General features: G+C 39.9%; 1 protein-coding gene and 1 pseudogene across 7 annotated transcripts in view; both read left to right on the top strand.

The window, feature by feature from the left end:
• mecom (MDS1 and EVI1 complex locus) overlaps positions 1-17,848 on the top strand; it is a 1,207,227-nt gene that overhangs the window by 52,194 nt on the left and 1,137,185 nt on the right. The window lies entirely within an intron of this gene.
• The window catches only part of LOC148148223 (uncharacterized), a 74,241-nt pseudogene that overhangs the window by 47,172 nt on the left and 9,221 nt on the right, over positions 1-17,848 (top strand).

The following is a 17,848-nucleotide window of genomic DNA, read 5'->3' as shown; positions in this document are numbered from 1 at the left end:
AACTATCGACTCTAACTAAGTAGCCTAAAGCATGGTACATTATCAAATATCTTCTGGAAATCCAAAAATATTCTAGTCAGTGCTTCCCCTTTATCCTGTTTCCTATCTCCACAAAGAAATTCTAGTAAATTTGTTGGCATTATTTTCCCTAATTTATACATGTATTCACCTTTCTCCATCATTTAAATTATTGATACATGTCTCCAATCATTGTTTTACTGTTACCCAAATCTCTCTTTGTGACTATATATTATTCAGCACATTGAGCCCCAATCTTGAGCTTCATCTTTTAATATTTTAATTAGGTTTTTAATTAATATTTTGTGCTGCATTGTTTGAATGCATCTTGGAAATCCATGTCTATTGGTTCCCTTTATCTACACTGTAATTATATCCTTGAAAAACACTATTGCATTTATCAAGCATCATTTCCCTTTTGTAAAAGCATTGTCTGATCATGCTACAATTTTCAAAATGAATTGTTAAGACTTCACCAACAGATTCGGATGTCTTTTTGATGATTGTTGTTAGATTTAGCTGACCTGTAGTTCCTTGTTTTCTTTCACTCTATTTTCTTAAATCTTCCAATTTTCTCAGGGCTTTCTAGATCATGAAGTATTTTGGAAAATTGAAACTACAGAGATACATCTACTATCACTTTCAAAACTCAAAACATACCTTTAAATGTAGAGATTATTACATTTCAGGCCTATGCTTCTCCATTGATTTTTCAGCTGCTATGTTCAATTTTAAGATTCTTGTTTGGGATGACAGCATTTCCCTTTCAAACTTAACATGGAATTCAGTTGTATTATGGTCACTTTCCTTTTCCTTTTACAAGCTCCAGCTGATTTTGTTCAATGGTATAACTCCAGTGATTGGGATGTTATAATTCCTGTGAGTGGGATTTTATCACTCCTGTAAATTGGATGTTATAACTCCAGTAATTGGGATGTTATAATCCCAGTGATTGGGATGTTATAATTCCTGTGAGTGGGATTTTATCACTCCTGTGAATGGGATGTTATAACTCCAGTGATTGGAATGTTATAATTCCTGTGAGTGGGATTTTATCACTCCTGTAAATTGGATGTTATAACTCCAGTGATTGGGATGTTATAATCCCAGTGATTGGGATGTTATAATTCCTGTGAGTGGGATGTTATAATTCCTGTGAGTGGGATTTTTTCACTCCTGTGATTGGGATGTTATAATTCCTGTGAGTGGGATGTTATAACTCCAGTGAGTGGGATGTTATCTACATATTCCCCCTGCCAACATTTTGTGACTGTTTATTCATTTCCTTTCGGCTTACTGAGTCTACTTCTAGATCTTCTGAGCTAAGATCCTCTCTCACTGTCAGCAGTATTCCTATTTCTTTTCAGTTCTGTCTATCTTTTTGAAATATTATATTCCCTGGAATATTTACTTCCCAACCCTGGTTGCCTTGTAACCCTTGCTGCTCCAATGGCAATTAGGTCCAAACCCATATCACTACTTGTGCCATTTTTTTGTCTCGGTTAATACAAGTGACTTTATCGAGGGTTATCAAATCATGAGGGGCATGGTAGGGTGAATAGCCAAGTTCTTTTTCTGAGGGTGGGGGGAGTCCAAACTTAGAGGGCATAGGTTTAAGGTGAGAAAGGAATGATTTAAAAGGGACCTGTGGGTTCGTTTTTTCTCACAGAAGGTGGTGTGTGTATGGAATGAGCTGGCAGAGGAAGGGGTGGAGGCTGGTACAATTGCAACATTTAAAAGGCTTCTGAATGGGGTCACAAATTGGGAAGGGTTTAGAGGGATAAGAACCAAATGTTCATAAATGGGACTGTGTTAGACTTGAATGTCTGGTCGGCATGGACAGGTTGGACCGAAGGGTCTGTTTCCATACTGTACTTCTCTATGACTTTGTGAGTGTTTTGATCATTCAGAGAAAAGACATCTTTTTTTATTTGCATTGATCTTCTTCACTGATGCAGTATTACTGTCAGAGTGTTGGGCCCAATGTTTTGCTATTAGGGCAAACAGCTTCAGTTGTGAAATTTCTCAACTTACCAAATCTACCTGAGACTAGAAAGGCTCCTGAATGGTTCAATCTTCACACTGGAAGTAGGGGTTAGCAAGTTGTCTGTTGAATTGTCCAAAGAAAGAGGGAGCAAAAAACCATTGATGTGCCGAGGTTTGAGGCAGCCTGGCTAAAAGGCTTTGAGGTTTCACCCCAGTTTACTGATACATTTTAGATCAATCATCTTTTATTTCAACCTCTTACTCATGGTGTGCCCTTCACTCATCAAACTCATGTCTTACAAATTCCATGCCAAGTTCAATACCAACTGATGCCCAGGGCCCCCATGCACTTCATGTCAACTCATGGTTCTTCTGTCCCCATTCATCTAGTATTTTATGCACAGACCAACAAAATCCTTGAATAACAATGGTATGTGTGGAACTGGTTTAAACAAAAATCATTAATCTTCCTAGGGAGAGAAAAATTGTTCCTGCAAACCAATGAAAGTGTCAATCAAATAAATCATTTAAATATCAATAATAGGCTTCAAACATTTCACAACTCTGAATCTTGTGTTAACAAACTTCCAACATCAAGAAATGATATCACAGGAAAGAAAATTAGTATCAAGCCACAAAGATGCTTTGACTTAAACCCCATGGTAGGCTACTGGACCCCATGGTAGGCTACTGCAGAAAATACGGAGATATGGCATTGAGGGTGAGTTGGAGGTTTGGATTAGGAATTGGCTGGATGGAAGAAGACAGAGGGTAGTAGTTGATGGCAAAGTTTCTTCATGGAGTGCCGTCACTAGCGGTGTTCCGCAAGGATCTGTTTTGGGACCATTGCTGTTTGTCATTTTTATAAATGACCTGGAAGAGGGGTTAGAAGGTTGGGTGAGCAAGTTTGCAGATGATACGAAAGTCGGAGGAGTTGTTGACAGTGAGGAAGGATGTGGCAGGTTACAGCAGGATATAGAGAAGCTGCAGAGCTGGGCAGAAAGGTGGCAAATGGAATTCAATGTAGCTAAGTGTGAGGTGATTCACTTTGGGAAGAATAACAAAAAGATGGGGTACTGGGCTAATGGTCGGATACTTGGTAGTGTGGATGAGCAGAGGGATCTTGGTGTCCATGTACACAGATCTCTGAAAGTTGCCACCCAGGTAAATAGTGCGGTGAGGAAGGCATATGGCGTACTGGCTTTTATTGGTAGAGGAATTGAGTTCCGGAGTCCTGAGGTCATGATGCAGTTGTATAAGACTCTGGTGCGGCCGCATCTGGAATATTGTGTGCAGTTTTGGTCGCCATACTATAGGAAGGATGTGGAGGCACTGGAACGGGTGCAGAGGAGGTTTACCAGGATGTTGCCTGGTATGGAAGGAAGATCGTATGAGGAAAGACTGAGACACTTGGGGCTGTTTTCACTAGAGAAAAGAAGGTTTAGAGGTGACTTGATTGAGGTGTACAAGATGATTAGGGGGTTAGATAGGGTTGACAGTGTGAACCTTTTCCCGCGTATGGAGTCGGGTATTACAAGGGGGCATAGCTTTAAATTAAGGGGGGGTAGATATAGGACTGAAGTTAGGGGTAGGTTCTTCACTCAGCGAGTCGTAAGTTCATGGAATGCCCTGCCAGTAGCAGTGGTGGACTCTCCCTCTTTATGGGCATTTAAGCGGGCATTGGATAGGTATATGGAGGATAGTGGGTTAGTATAGGTTAGGTGGGCTTGGATCGGCGCAACATCGAGGGCCAAAGGGCCTGTACTGCGCTGTATTCTTCTATGTTCTATGTTCTATGTTCTAAACAAGGGAAAAGGAAGTTGAATTACAGACGAAATGAGACTGATTGTCCCCAATATCAAGGTCACATTTGGTTAAGTGTGGCATCCAGGAGCCCTGGTAAATTTGAAATCAACAGAAATCAAGGAAAACAATCCACTGACTAGAGTCATATTTAGCAGAAAGGAAGATAATCATTGTTGGTGGAGATCTCCCACCTCATTTCCATATGTGTACAAGTTGGCCAGTATCCTTGGTCCAAATTCTTTAGCAGAGTCACCATGACCTTCATATACTGAGAGTACCAATGATGACTTCATATGGGTCACAATTTCTCAACATCTCCCATCAACTTCCGTCAGCATCTATTTCAATGGTATTGCCTCTCATTCTTCTCAACTCCAAAAGGTGGAGGTTCAATATCCACAGCATCTCATGGAATAGTCGTCTTATTTATGAAGAAGCCTGAGTTAACTTTCACCTCATTGTCTTCAAGGGAAGCTGACCTTTTATATATTGAGATCTGAATTAAATGGTACTTCATTTGCACAGTCGCACTGAAGCCCTCTAACATCACAGATGTTGCTATTTTTGTGCCCCTCTCTTCTTATAATAAAAATTAATATGTCATTTACTTTCTCAATTGCTTCTTGTACCTGCATGGTTACATATGTCCCGTGTAGAATTGGGGTAGGGCTGGCCGCCAAGTACCGAAGAGGTGGTAAATTAAGATGTGTCATGACGAAGTGAGGAAATACCAGTGAAAAATACACAATGGGTCTATGGAAATGCCTGTTATAGAGTCATTGAGGCATAGAGATGTACAGCATGGAAACAGACCCCTCGGATTCTGGATTAGTGGTGCTGGAAGAGCACAGCAGTTCAGGCAGCATCTGAGGAACAGTAAAATCGACGTTTCGGGCAAAAGCCCTTCATCAGGAATAACAGACCCCTCGGTCCAACCCATCCATGCCAACCAGATATCCCAACCCAATCCAGTTCTACTACCAGCAACCGGCCCATATCCCTCCAAACCCTTCCTATTCATAGACCCATCCAGATGCCTTTTAAATGTTGCAATTGTACCAGCTTCCACCACTTCCTCTGGCAGCTCACTCCATACATGTATCACCCTCTGCGTGAAAAGACTGCCTATTTATCATATCCATGCCCCTCATGATTTTATAAACCTCTATAAAGTCACCCCTCAGCCTTCAACGCTCCAGGGAAAACAGCCCTAGCCTAATCAACCACTCCCTATAGCTCAAATCCTCCAAGCTTGACAAAATCCTTGTAAATATTTTCTGAATCCTTTCAAGTTTCACAAGCTTCTCTGCCTTCTGAAACCTGACATTGCATGTTAATGACATCAACTGTGCTTCATTGCATTTCCCCTTTGTAAGCCACAGTGGTCATTGCCAGAATTTGATAGTCATTATGGAGACATTACTGTAGGATGAAAAGGATAGAATCTAGAAGAATAGGAACGCAGAGTTCAAGATTCAAAGGCACTTAAGTGTTCCTGTGCATGCATTTCAAAAGATTAGTATATCGATACAGCACATAATCAAGAAAGCTGATGGAATGCTATGCTTTATTATGAAAAGAATTGAACATAAAAAAAAGGGTGTGATGCTTCAGTTACAGGTCATTGGTGAGACCACTTCTCAAATATATACATGGATTGGAGCTGGTTCACATGTGGGTTTCTAGATTGATATCTGGAATGAATGGTTTATCTTATGGATACGTTGGATAGGCTGAGCTTCTAGAAACTGGAGTTTCGAAGAATGAAAGATGACTTGATTGATCCTGAATGGACATGAGAAGGTGGACGTGCATAGGATGTTTCTTTTTGACAGGTAAATCTAGAACTGAGGGCACTGTTTTAAAATTAGGAGTTACACTTTGAAGGTGGAGGTGAGGAGAATTTATTTTCTCTCAGAGGGCATGAGAATTTGGAACTCTCTGCCTCAGAAGGTGGTACAGACAAGGTCATTAAATATTATTAGGACAGAGGTAGATCGGTTCTTCTTGAGAAAAGGAGTGAAAGGTTATCAGGAGTAGATGAGAATGAGGAATTTGAAACACGAACAGCCATGATTATATTAAATGGTGCATCAGGTTCAAGAGGCTGAATGGTCTACTTCTGCTCATATTTCGTATGTCTCTACATTTCATGCCAAGGACTCCATCGCACCCTAGAATCCTCTGTGTAATGAAAGAAATTTAAATATCTTTCTGAAAAATAACTTTCTAATCTTAGAGGAGTAGAAGCAGCTTCATAGATAGTGTGTGGATTGCTATGAGGAGGCTGTAAAAGTTCAGCCCCCAATTGGAATGAGGAGATCAATCATAACCAATTGACTACATGAGCAATTCCTTCAGCGAAATCCTCTGCTGCCTGAAGGATTACCAGTAAAGCAACCAACCTCAGCTGCTTGTCATTGATTTGGGGAATGTCATTAGGTTAAACAGGATTTATTGGGAACCAATGGAAATAATTTACCATGGATTTATTATCGATTGACCAACAGGATCTAGGTATAACAGGGATTGTCACTAAGATAAAAACAATGACTGCAGATGCTGGAAACCAGATTCTGGATTAGTGGTGCTGGAAGAGCACGGCAGTTCAGGCAGTATCCAAGGAGCAGCGAAATCGACGTTTCAGGCAAAAGCCCTTCAACAGGCTTTTGCCCGAAATGTCGATTTTGCTGCTCCTTGGATGCTGCAGGGACTGTCACTAGCCTGGGAAAATGTTCCCATTTCAGACCAAGAGGTTCCGTTTTGGGATTGCTTTATCTAATATGTTTACAAATCACATTTATTCACACCTGCCACAATGTGAAAAATTGACCAGATATAACCTGTACACAAAAAGCAGGACAAATCCAATACAGCCAGTTACCACCCCGTTCGTCGACTCTCGATCATCATTAAAGTGATGGAAGGTATCATCAGGAGTGCTATGAGCAATACCTGCTTAGCAATAACCTGCTCAACGATTCCGAGTTTGGGTTCCACCAGACCTCAGACCTCATTACAAACTTGGCTCAAACATGGACAAAAGAGCTGAATTCCAGAGGTGATGTAAGTATGCCAGCCCTTGCCATCAAGGGTCCATTTGACGAAGTATCAAGGAGCTCAAACAAAAATAGAATCAATGGGTTTCATATATATAGTGACAAGAGCAGGTCAGAGGCTAGGAATAGTGTGGCAAGTAACTCACCTCCTGACTCCTCAAAACCTGTCCACCATCTATAATACACAAGTTAAGATTGTGATGGAATATTTCTTACTTTCCTGTTCTGAACCGCTGCTGCTATTCCTGTGGGATTTTCAGCCTTTCGGCCTCAGAACCTCTGGAATTTCCAGACAGTGACTGGATTTGCTGTGACAAAATTAAGATTCATTTGGGCAAGAGTAAATTAACCAAGGGAAGCCGGGACTCATTTGTTAAACAAAAATCCATGTTAACTAAATTGATCAAAGTTAAAAATCACACAATACCAGGTTATAGTCTAACAGGTTTATTTGGAAGCACGAGCTTTCGGAGCACTGCTCCTTCATCAGGTGGTTGTCAGCTTCCAAATAAACCTGTTGGACTATAGCCTGGTGTTGTGTGATTTTTAACCTTGTACAACCTAGTCCGATACTGGCACCTCCAAGTCATAAGTTGATTAAGTTTTTGATAAAGGTAATGTGGTTGGCCTAATGTATAAGAACTTGAAAAAGGTATTTGATTGGATGCCACAGTGCAGTACAGTTGTAGTGTCCCTATCTCTGAGCCAGGAGGCATGGATTCAAGTTCCAAGTACACATAATAGGTTTGAAAATGTTGCTATAAAACCTTAGATTTTATTAATAATGGCAAAGTGAACAAAAAGAAAGGAATTTTTTCGACCTATGTATTGATTCAATTTAAATTAGAGTATTGTGTCTAATTCTTTGCATAACACTTTGAGAAGAATGTGAAGACATTAAATAGGATACTGAAAAGATATAAGAAAATGGTTCTAGGGATGAGCAATTTTAATGATGCTGATAGATTGGAGAAGTTGAGCCTGTTTTCCTTGATGAGGAGAGGGTTGAGGAGGTTAGATAGAGATATTTAAAATTATGGGGGTCCGGACAGAGTGGATAGGACAAACCTGCAGAAAGAATCAAACATAAAAGGTACAGTTTTAAGGCAATTATCAAAGGAAACAATGGTGGTATGAGGGAAAACATTTTCATACAGTGTGTGTTTCGGATCTGGAATGCAGTCATTGAAAGTCTAATGGAGGAATGTTTAATTGAGGTCTCCAAGAAGGAATTTACTTTTTATTTGAAAAGGGAGAATGTGTGGGACCAAGGACTGGCAGTAAATGATCTGGTCTTTCAGAAATTCAGTACCATCATGGCTGGTCAAATGACCTCTTTAGTGCTACAACCATCCATGATTTCATTTCAATCTGCATCTCACTGCTTGAGTCTGCAGTAAATGAAGATTCAAACATTGAATTTCGTAAACACAAGATGCAGAAACAAATTGCAGGGAAAGGGCAGGGGGTGGGATTAGGTAAACCGACAGGTCAAATGTCTTTCTTCCTCACTGTAATTATTCTATGATTCAGTGCATGACTATAGCATACACTACTAACTGTAGCAGTTTTGTACTAGAAGCATTGTTGAAGTTATACAGCATCTGTAAGGAAAGTTACTTGGGTTTTGGATGCAATAGCAATCAGTACTGGGCAAGTAGCATAGTGCCTATTCTGGTTAAAATACCAGTTTGATCAAGAACATAGAATATAGAACAATACAGTGCAGAACATGCCCTTCGGCCCTCGATGTTCTGCCGACCTGCGAACTATTCTAACCCATCCCCCTACACTATCCCATCATTATCCATGTGCTTATCCAAGGACTGTTTAAATCTCTTTAATGTGGCTGAGTTAACTACATTGGCAGGTCCACGTCCTTACCACTCTCTGAGTAAAGAACCTGCCTCTGATATCTGTCTTAAATCTATCACCCCTCAATTTGTAGTTATGACTCCTTGTACAAGCTGATGTCATCATCTTAGGAAAAAGATGTCTACCCTATCTAATCCTCTGATCATCTTGTATGTCTCTATCAAATCCCCCCTTAGCCTTCTTCTTTCCAATGAGAACAGACCCAAGTCTCTCAGCCTTTCCTCCAGACCAGGCAACATCCTGGTAAATCTCCTCTGCACTTTTTCCAATGCTTCCACATCCTTCCTGTAATGGGGCGACCAGAACTGTACGCAATATTCCAAGTGCGGCTGCACCAGCGTTTTGTATAGTTGCAGCATGACATCACAGCTCCGGAACTCAATCCCTCTACTAATGAAACCTAACACACCGTATGTCTTCTTAACAGCACTATCAACCTGGGTGGTAACTTTCAGGGATCTATATACATGGACTCTAAGATCACTCTGCACATCCCCACTACCAAGAATCTTTCCATTGACACAGTACTCTGCCTTCCTGATATTCTTCCCAAAGTGAATTACCTCACATTTAGCTGCATTGAACCCCATTTGCCACCTCTCAGCCAAATTCTGCAGTTTATCCAAGTCCCCCTGCAACCTGCAATATTCTTCCACATGGTACACTACTCCACCAACTTTAGTGTCACAATTGTGTTAGTGAGCCTGAAAATCTCATTCATGCAAAATACTTGACAGTACCTCATATTACTGATCTGAGGCCAACTGCACATATTATTCAATCTTAACAAAATCAGAATTCTGTGCAGTGAAATGTATGAAAGTATTGTTACTAAATATTTATTTCTGACCTTGTAACTCACTTTCAACCCTGTTAGTTTATGAATTATGACAGAATGTACAAACATTTAACAATGGTATCACATGCTGTACCAGCGTTCTCTAACTTACACTCAATACCAGGTTTGCTCACACTTGTAATTGAAAGGTCAAAGGAACAAACTTTATTCCTTTACATGCTTCATTGAGTTTTGTTTGGCATTGGATTGTGCCATGGCAGCCACAAGTAAATCTTTTCAAATTTAGTTTCCTGATAATGTCCAAGAATATCCATACAGTATCAATTGTGGCACTGAATGCTAGCTTTTCTGTGGACTAATTTTCACAATTTTCCAAACATTTCATTTTAAGCAATTAATTATCTTCTCTATTAATTTTCACAATTGTGATAATGTGCAGGTTTCAAACCAAAACAGGTGGCATTGATTTATTCAGTTGGTAAAGAAGGTTGTTGATCTCAATCAGGAACTGAACATTAGGATATTGCCGACTCCAAGGATCCATAATAGGCACCGAATCAGTAAGTATGGCACTTCTGAAACTTTGGCCTATTTGTCACGGTAAGAAAAGTGAGCTGTTGGAAAGCCTGCTCTTTTATTGATGTTGGGAAACTGCAGAATCATGTTAATTTGATGCTGTCAAAAATACAGCACATATGGGAAGGGCCAGCTGGCTCTGGGGTAGCACTATTGCTGAAAAGTCAGAAGATTTCAGTCCAAATTTCAGTCCAGAGTTTATGTCAATCCACTCTTAGATGTTAATGCATTGAATTAGCCAACTGTGCTGGGGAGCTGAATGTATAGATGGGGCTGATTTCTTCACTGGGAATGTATCCCAGGTGTCAACCTCTGAAGCATCATCTCCATTAATTCAGAAGCTTTTGGTTTGCACTCTGGAGATTTTGGGATTGACACTCCTATGCAGTACTTGTCCCCTTATTCTGTCACCATGTCCCATAGTTTGAGATTCCCCAATTAGTGGAAACAATTTCTCTACACCCATCCTGTCAAGGCTCCTCAGAATCTTGTATGTTTCAATAAGACCATCCCTCATTTTAAAAAATTTAATGAATAAAGGTTAACCAATTTAATTATTCTTCATATGTCGACCCCTTCGTCCCAGGAATCAACCTCATGAATCGATTATGTACTGCCTCCAATTTCAACATATCTTTCTTAAATATGGGACTAAATTTTATACAGTACTCCATATATAGCCTCACCAACATTCTCTGCTGTTGTAACAAGATTTCCCTAATTTTAAGTTCCAACTCGCTAGCAATAAAGGCCAAAATTACATTTGTGTCCTTAATCACTTACTGTGTCTGCAGATTCCTCTGTGCTGTAGTTTTTTGAAGTCTCTCTCCATTTCAAAAATGCAATGTCTTTTGATTCTTCCTACCAGGTGCATGATCCCACACTTCCTTAGAAGACTCTGCAAGTTTTTGCCCACCCATTCATCCTATCTATATCGCCGTGCAGATTCCTTACGTCCTCATCACAACATCTCCTACCACTTATTGTTGTATCATCAGTAAACTTCAATACATTACACTCTGACCCTTCCTCCAAATCATTAATATAGATCATAAATAATTGAGACCCCAAGACTGATTGTTGTGATACTTCACTCGTGACATCTCTCCAACTTGTAAAAGACCCATTAATCCCAAGTCCCTGACTTCTGCATGTTAACCAATTCAAGTCCATTCCAATGAATTGTCTCCCATACATGAACTTTTAAATTGTATGATAACTTTTTGTGTGGCACCTTATCAAATTTCTTCTGAAAATCCAACTGCACCACATTCACCAGTACCCCTTTATCAATTTGACTTGTTATACTCTGAAAGAACTCTTGTAAGTTTGTCGCACGTGATTTCCCTTTCACAAAAACATCTTGACTCTGCCCAATTGCATTAAGCTTTTCTAAATGCCCTGCTATTTCTTCTTTACTAATGGACTCTAATGTTTTCCCAATGACAGATGTGGTACAACTTGTATTAGAAAATGAACTAATTCTCCTTGTGTACTTCATCTCAAACACAGAAGTGTGCTTTAATATGTTATGATAATGTGTTTGTTTCCATTTTCCTATTGCCCCTGTCTAAGATTACCCAATTAATAGCGAATTCTGGGAAATTTCATGCTGTGGGCAATAGCAAAATGTATTAGGACTCTCAGAGTCATTTTATTGAACACTATTACAGCCAAGAGAGAGAGAAGTCTTTTATTGAACTCTGATCCCAGAGGTGAGAGAAAAACATTCTTAAATCATTGTTCCATGCAGCTTCTTGTCGAGCTGAGACCTTCATCACATTAACCTGGGCTTGATTTAAACACAGGTTTCAAAGGTGAAAAATCAGTATTTTAAATCATTGTGTCATCAATTTCTCTCATGGAACTAGTTCTGATCATTTTAGCAGTAAATTAGTTGATCTGGTAGCTTCTCATGGATTGGGCTGTATTTATTGTCCTGACGACTTCCAGCAATGGTCTGTCAGAAGGAGAATAGCTTGACATTGCCGAGCCCGATGATTTTTTTAAATTCAATATTCTCTTTCTTGCCAGCGTCCATCGTGATTCTTCTGTTCTGCCTTCCTTAGTAAAGCAACAATTGAATGCACTGTCATTTACTCTTGCATTGCTTAGGGTAAGTGGCCCTAGATTTTGGGTGGAATACTTATAGCTATTTGATTAAGAAGAAAATTGAATTCTTATTCTGCCTGAATTTTTAAAGCTGAAAGCTGCCTTAGAACTGGGTTAAATGTATTATAGACTGGCCATTGTATGAAATATTGATACATGGGAAATTGTATCATTTGAGATTTCAAAATGATTCAATAAATATATTTTATTTACTTACCTGCAAAACAGAGGGGGTGCTTTTCACAGTAAAAATTTGCTCATAAAATATTTTTAAGCATTGGCAGCTGCACATGTAGTTTGTTAATAACTACCACAGCATCTGTTAGGAATAGTTAACTTTTTTTTTACACATCTCTTGTCTAACATGCCTGGAGCAAAATCCAGTGATGGTTCAGCCTCTGCAGATCAGAGCAAGCATGTAGGAAGGGGAAACAAGTGAAAGAGAGGGAATATGGGGGATAAATAATAAAAACAAAATTGGGGCGATTCAGAAAGAGAACAAGATAATAACAGAAGAAAAGGTGTAAGAACAGGAAGAATGACCAAATATGGACTTGACCCTGAAAGAACAGAGTTTGATAGAGCTGTTGCCTAACCATGGAATAAAATGTTTGAATGCAATTTTGACACAATGTGGGAAAAGTGAACATTTGCTTATTCCCATTCTTGTTGCTCCTCTGTTAACTTAATCATATGGTTTCAATCTTCCCCTTACTCTCTAAGGATCCTATGTCATGATACTCCTACCCTTCTCTATCTTGAACTCCGTCAGTATCTCCGAAATTAGTAACTTCAGTCATCAATATCTGGAGCCACATTAATCAGGAAGTGACATCTCAGCACAAAAGAAAACACTGAATGCGAGAACAGTACTAAAGCAAATATACATTAAAATGAAAGACGTTGCAAATAAATTATTTTGTTGTGTGATCAGCTTTTTGTAACCACAGACTCAGTAGTATTCCCACTTTCTAAAGAACATAATTCTTAACATTCTGACTGTATATTTACTACAGCTTTCCTGGCAATTGATAACTGAACTAATACAAATTAACTTAGTTTTAATATTTCACTTTTTGATGTTTGCTCATGCTCCTCAGATTTTTCCACCCTGCAGTGCTGGGCATTATGCACTGACTGAAAGAATAAATGTGCAAACCCTTCTCATAAATTTGTTAATATCATTTGAAACTGGTTGTAAAAGAGTTAGTGATGCTGTACTTATAAGAAGCTGTAATGACCCTTTGACTTCCGATTAATGGAGATTAAGGGCAGCTTTCTGGTAACACTTGAAGAAAAATGTTAATTTTAAATTTATTTCATCTTTCAAATGAATGTTTAATTGTGAGACATTTTTAAGTTTGTACCTGGATGGGTTTATTGTACCTGTTAGGTTTTGTTTCCTAAAAGATATTTATTACACAGCACTCAGATGATATAAAAGAAACAGTCTGCATTTGACAGCATGTCAAACACAGCAGTGTAATGTACACTAGAGTGCTGCCTGACACTGGATGTTTATCAATGTGCAGTTGCATTTTGCAACAATCTATTAATGAAAACCATGTTTCCTTTACTAGAAAAGGCCCCTGCTCTCTTCTGTAGAAAATATATATTTTACAAAAGGCAGCCAGTTCACAGCATCATTGGAAAGGCCTTGCAGGCAGGCTGCCTTGCGATGCTCTCAGAGCTGAATTTGTGGCATAAGGTGTGGCCCATGTTATTGTTGAAGGAATGGAAGGGAATTGGAGAAAAGAGAAGGGATAATCCCACAGAGCAGAGGGAGGAGACCATTTGTCTGAAGGTGTGCTGAAATTAAAATTATACATTTTTAGAGGAGATGCCTGCAATGAGTTACAAAGTTGTAATTAAATTGAGGAGTTCTGATGACATAATAAAATGGTTTATAAGATCTAACAGAACCCCTGGGATTGAAATAGTATGGTCTTAAACTCAGCAACAGGCATCTGCTGCTCTTTATTATGTATCGTCTGACATTTATTTCAAAAATAAAATTTGTTTTGGTACTTTTTTATTGTAATGTGTGGGTTAGCTAACCATGCCAGATGCAGTGCAGAGTACATTTGGGTGAAATGTTAATAAAATAAGTGAGGTAGGAGTTTAAAATATTGTCTATGCAGCTGGTATCAATAGAATAAAAGAATATGTATATGAGAGAAAGTCAGGTTACATACAATGTTACATCATATATTAGAGAACATACGAATTAGAAGCAGGAGTAGGCCACTCTGCTCCTCATGTTCTGTCATTCAATTAGAGGCTGCTGATCTGAGCAATTTACATTCCCACATAAACCCATAAATCAATGTACCTTTTCCACACTGTTTCGATTACATGTTTACATGTAATGCCCATAGGATGGCCAAACTAACCTAATATAAAGATCTCACAAACTGCACGATATAATCTACACACATCAAGGCACGTGCTGTGCAATATACACTTTCAATGTTATATTCTTTTGTACATATGGACCAGTTTCAAGGCGATGAAATAACCCGCAGAGACCAATGTAACTGAATGCTGAGTGATGGGGAATGTAGGGCTTGAGAAGGCGTTTCAAGGAGGATCCCAGGTGGTAGAATGTTCCAGAACATGGATTCTACCATCAGAGGGGAATGGCAAAGTGAGAGCGAAGTGATGAAGGGATACATCAGAAGGAGACAGTGCAAATGTAACCAAATAAGGCTGCAGAAGTTTGCATAAATATGGACAGGCAATAACATTGGATAGCTTTTAGATTAGGATGAGAAATTTGAAACTGATATATTGGGTGTTATCAGGAAACATTAAGGATAGAAGAGTGGATATTTTGTGAAAACAAAATGAAGCTTATTTATAATTTGTAAAGGCAAAACTCCAAAGATTAGCAAAGAGATTATTAGAGTAATACGTTCTGCAGCTAAATAAGCATTTCTGAGGTAATGGGTGAGCTGGGTACCAAGGTTCTGCATCATCAAGCTCAGTTTAATCAGCTTGGCAGAGAAAGGGCTGGAATTTCAAGCTAAGGAATGGTGTTTTGCATTATAGGTGAAATGGTTGGCATCAGTTTTGCTCTTTTTCTGTTGAGGGCTAGATTTCAGCAAAATGGATGAACAACTGCTTGTGATGTAAACTGTGGGATTTATTTTACATTTTGAAATATTAATGATTGTGAGTCTGGGTTTCTGGTTTTTGAGTAAGTAACCAGTAAGTTTTCTATGTGGATGAAGTTAATTATTAACCTATAACAATTTCTATAGCAATTGTAGTTTATTTTAATTCAGGTTTTCAGGCCTGGGTCTCGAGTGAATAGGTTTTGTGTGCACATCCTTTGTTCTTTAGATTGTGTTGTGACCCAGCTCAGTAAATAATGGAGCCTCAAGGTTTGTTAGAGAGTTCTGGAGCTTTATTTTTATGCTGAAGGAAAATGCCCATAGCGATGAGAGAAAGACATTTACTGACAATTTTAACTTTGAGTGAGGCAGTTCTGTGAAGTTCTTGGAATAAGATAGCTGTGCAGAAAAGTGTTCCTGAGAATGAAAACATCTAGAGGTTACTTTGGAGTGTAAAGTTAGTATTACTCTTAGACCAGAGGTGTTGGAATAAAACCCTGAAGGGGTTAATTAAAGCTTATTTAAACAAAAACAAATTAGAATATCAACTATCAATGAGGAGAAAGTGAAGATTACAGATGCTGGAGAGTCAGAGTTGAAAAAACGCAGCGCTGGAAAAGGCAAAGCAGGTCAGGTAGCATCTGAGGAGCAAGGGAGTTGACATTTCGGACATAGCCCTTCTTCAGGATTGGGGAGGTGGAAGGGGGCTGAAAAATAAATAGAGGGTGGAGCTAGGGAAAAGATAGGTGGGAAGGTGATCGGTGAGTGATGGTAGGAGGTGATAGTAAGAGGTCGTTAGGAAGTGTGGAGCGGATATGTGGGAAGGAAGATGGACAGATGGGTCAGGTCAAGAGGGCAGAGCCGAGTTGGGCAATTGGATCTGGGATGGGATGGGGAAAGGAGAGATTTGGAAGCTGGTGAATTCAATGTTCCTGCAGTGTGGTTGTCAGCTCCTGAGATGAGAGATGAGGTGTTCCTCCTCCAGTTTGCAAGTGGGTCTTGTGTAGGCAGTAGAGAAGGCCCAGAATGGACATGTTGTCAGGAGAGTGGGAGGGGGAGTTGAAATGTATGGCCACAGCAAGGTAAAGTTGGTTCCAGAGATGTCGCCTGAACCGTTCTACAAATTTGTGCTCAGTCTTTCTGATGTAGAGGAGGCCACGTCAAGAGCAACAGATGCAGTCAATGAGGTTGGAGGATAGACAAGTAAATCTTTGAGCCCTTGAATGGAGGTGAGGGGAGAGCCGTAGGTGCAGGTTTTGCACCTATTGCTGCAGTAAGGGAAGACGCCGGGTGTGGAGAAAGAGTTGGTGGGCAGTATGGACCTGATGATGGGAACTTTCCCCATGGAATCCAGATAAGAGTGGTGATATTTTTGGTGATGGGGTCTGACCGTAGGTGGAGAAAATGGTGGAGGATGATGTGCTGGATTTGGAGATTGGTGGGGTGGAATATGAGGACAGGATACTGGCCTTGTGCAGTAATGACATCAGCTGGGATTATAATAAGCTGGCAAAATGGAAAGTATCATAGAATTATAACAGTGTGGGACAGGACATTGGGCCCAACAAGTCCACACCGACCCTCCAAAGAGTATCCCACCAAGACCATTCCCCTACCCTATTATTGTCCATTTCCCCTGACTAATGCACCTAACCTACGCATCCCTGAACACTATGGGCAATTTAGCATGGGAATTCATCTAACCTGCACATCTTTGGACTGTGGGAGGAAAACCACGCAGATACTTCATCAACGCATTTGAAAAGGTTCCCCATGGTAGGCTCATTCATAAAGTCAGGATGTATGAGATACAGGGAGATTTGGCTATCTGGATTCAGAATTGGCTGGCTGACAGAAGGCAGAGAATGGTTGTAGATGGAAAATATTCTGCCTATAGGTCAGTGTTGAGTGGGGTCCCACAGGGCTCTGTTCTTGGGCCTCTGCTCTTTGTAGTTTTTATAAATGATTTGGATGAGGAGGGTGGGTTAGTAAATTTGCAGATGACACAAAGGTTGGAGGTGTCGTCAATAGTATAGAGGGCTACTGCAGGCTGCAGCACGACATAGACAGGAAGCAGAGCTGGGCTGAGAAATGGCAGATGGAGTTCAACCTGGATAAATGCGAAGTGATGCATTTTGGAAGGTTGAACGTGAATGCTGAATATAGGATTAAATACAGATTCTTGGCAGTGTGGAGGAACAGAGGGATCTGGGTGTGCAAATACATAGATCCCTCAAAGTTGCCACTCAAGTGGATAGGGTTGTTAAGAAAGCATATGGTGTTTTGGCTTTCATTAACAGGGGGATCGAGTTTAAGAGCCACGAGGTTTTGCTGCAGCTCTACAAGTCCCTGGTGAGACCACATTTGGAATATTGTGTCCAGTTCTGGTTGCCCTACTATAGGAAAGATACAGAGGCTTTGGAGAGGGTGCAAAGAAGGTTTACCAGGATGCTGCTTGGACTAGAGGGCTTGTCTTATGAAGAAATATTGGAAAAGCTCAG

Source organism: Chiloscyllium plagiosum, unplaced genomic scaffold, assembly GCF_037043375.1.
Source record: "Chiloscyllium plagiosum isolate Xiang-an unplaced genomic scaffold, Cpla_swu_hap1 HiC_scaffold_13, whole genome shotgun sequence".
NCBI lineage: Eukaryota > Metazoa > Chordata > Chondrichthyes > Orectolobiformes > Hemiscylliidae > Chiloscyllium > Chiloscyllium plagiosum.
This window is presented reverse-complemented; position numbering and strand designations above follow the sequence as displayed.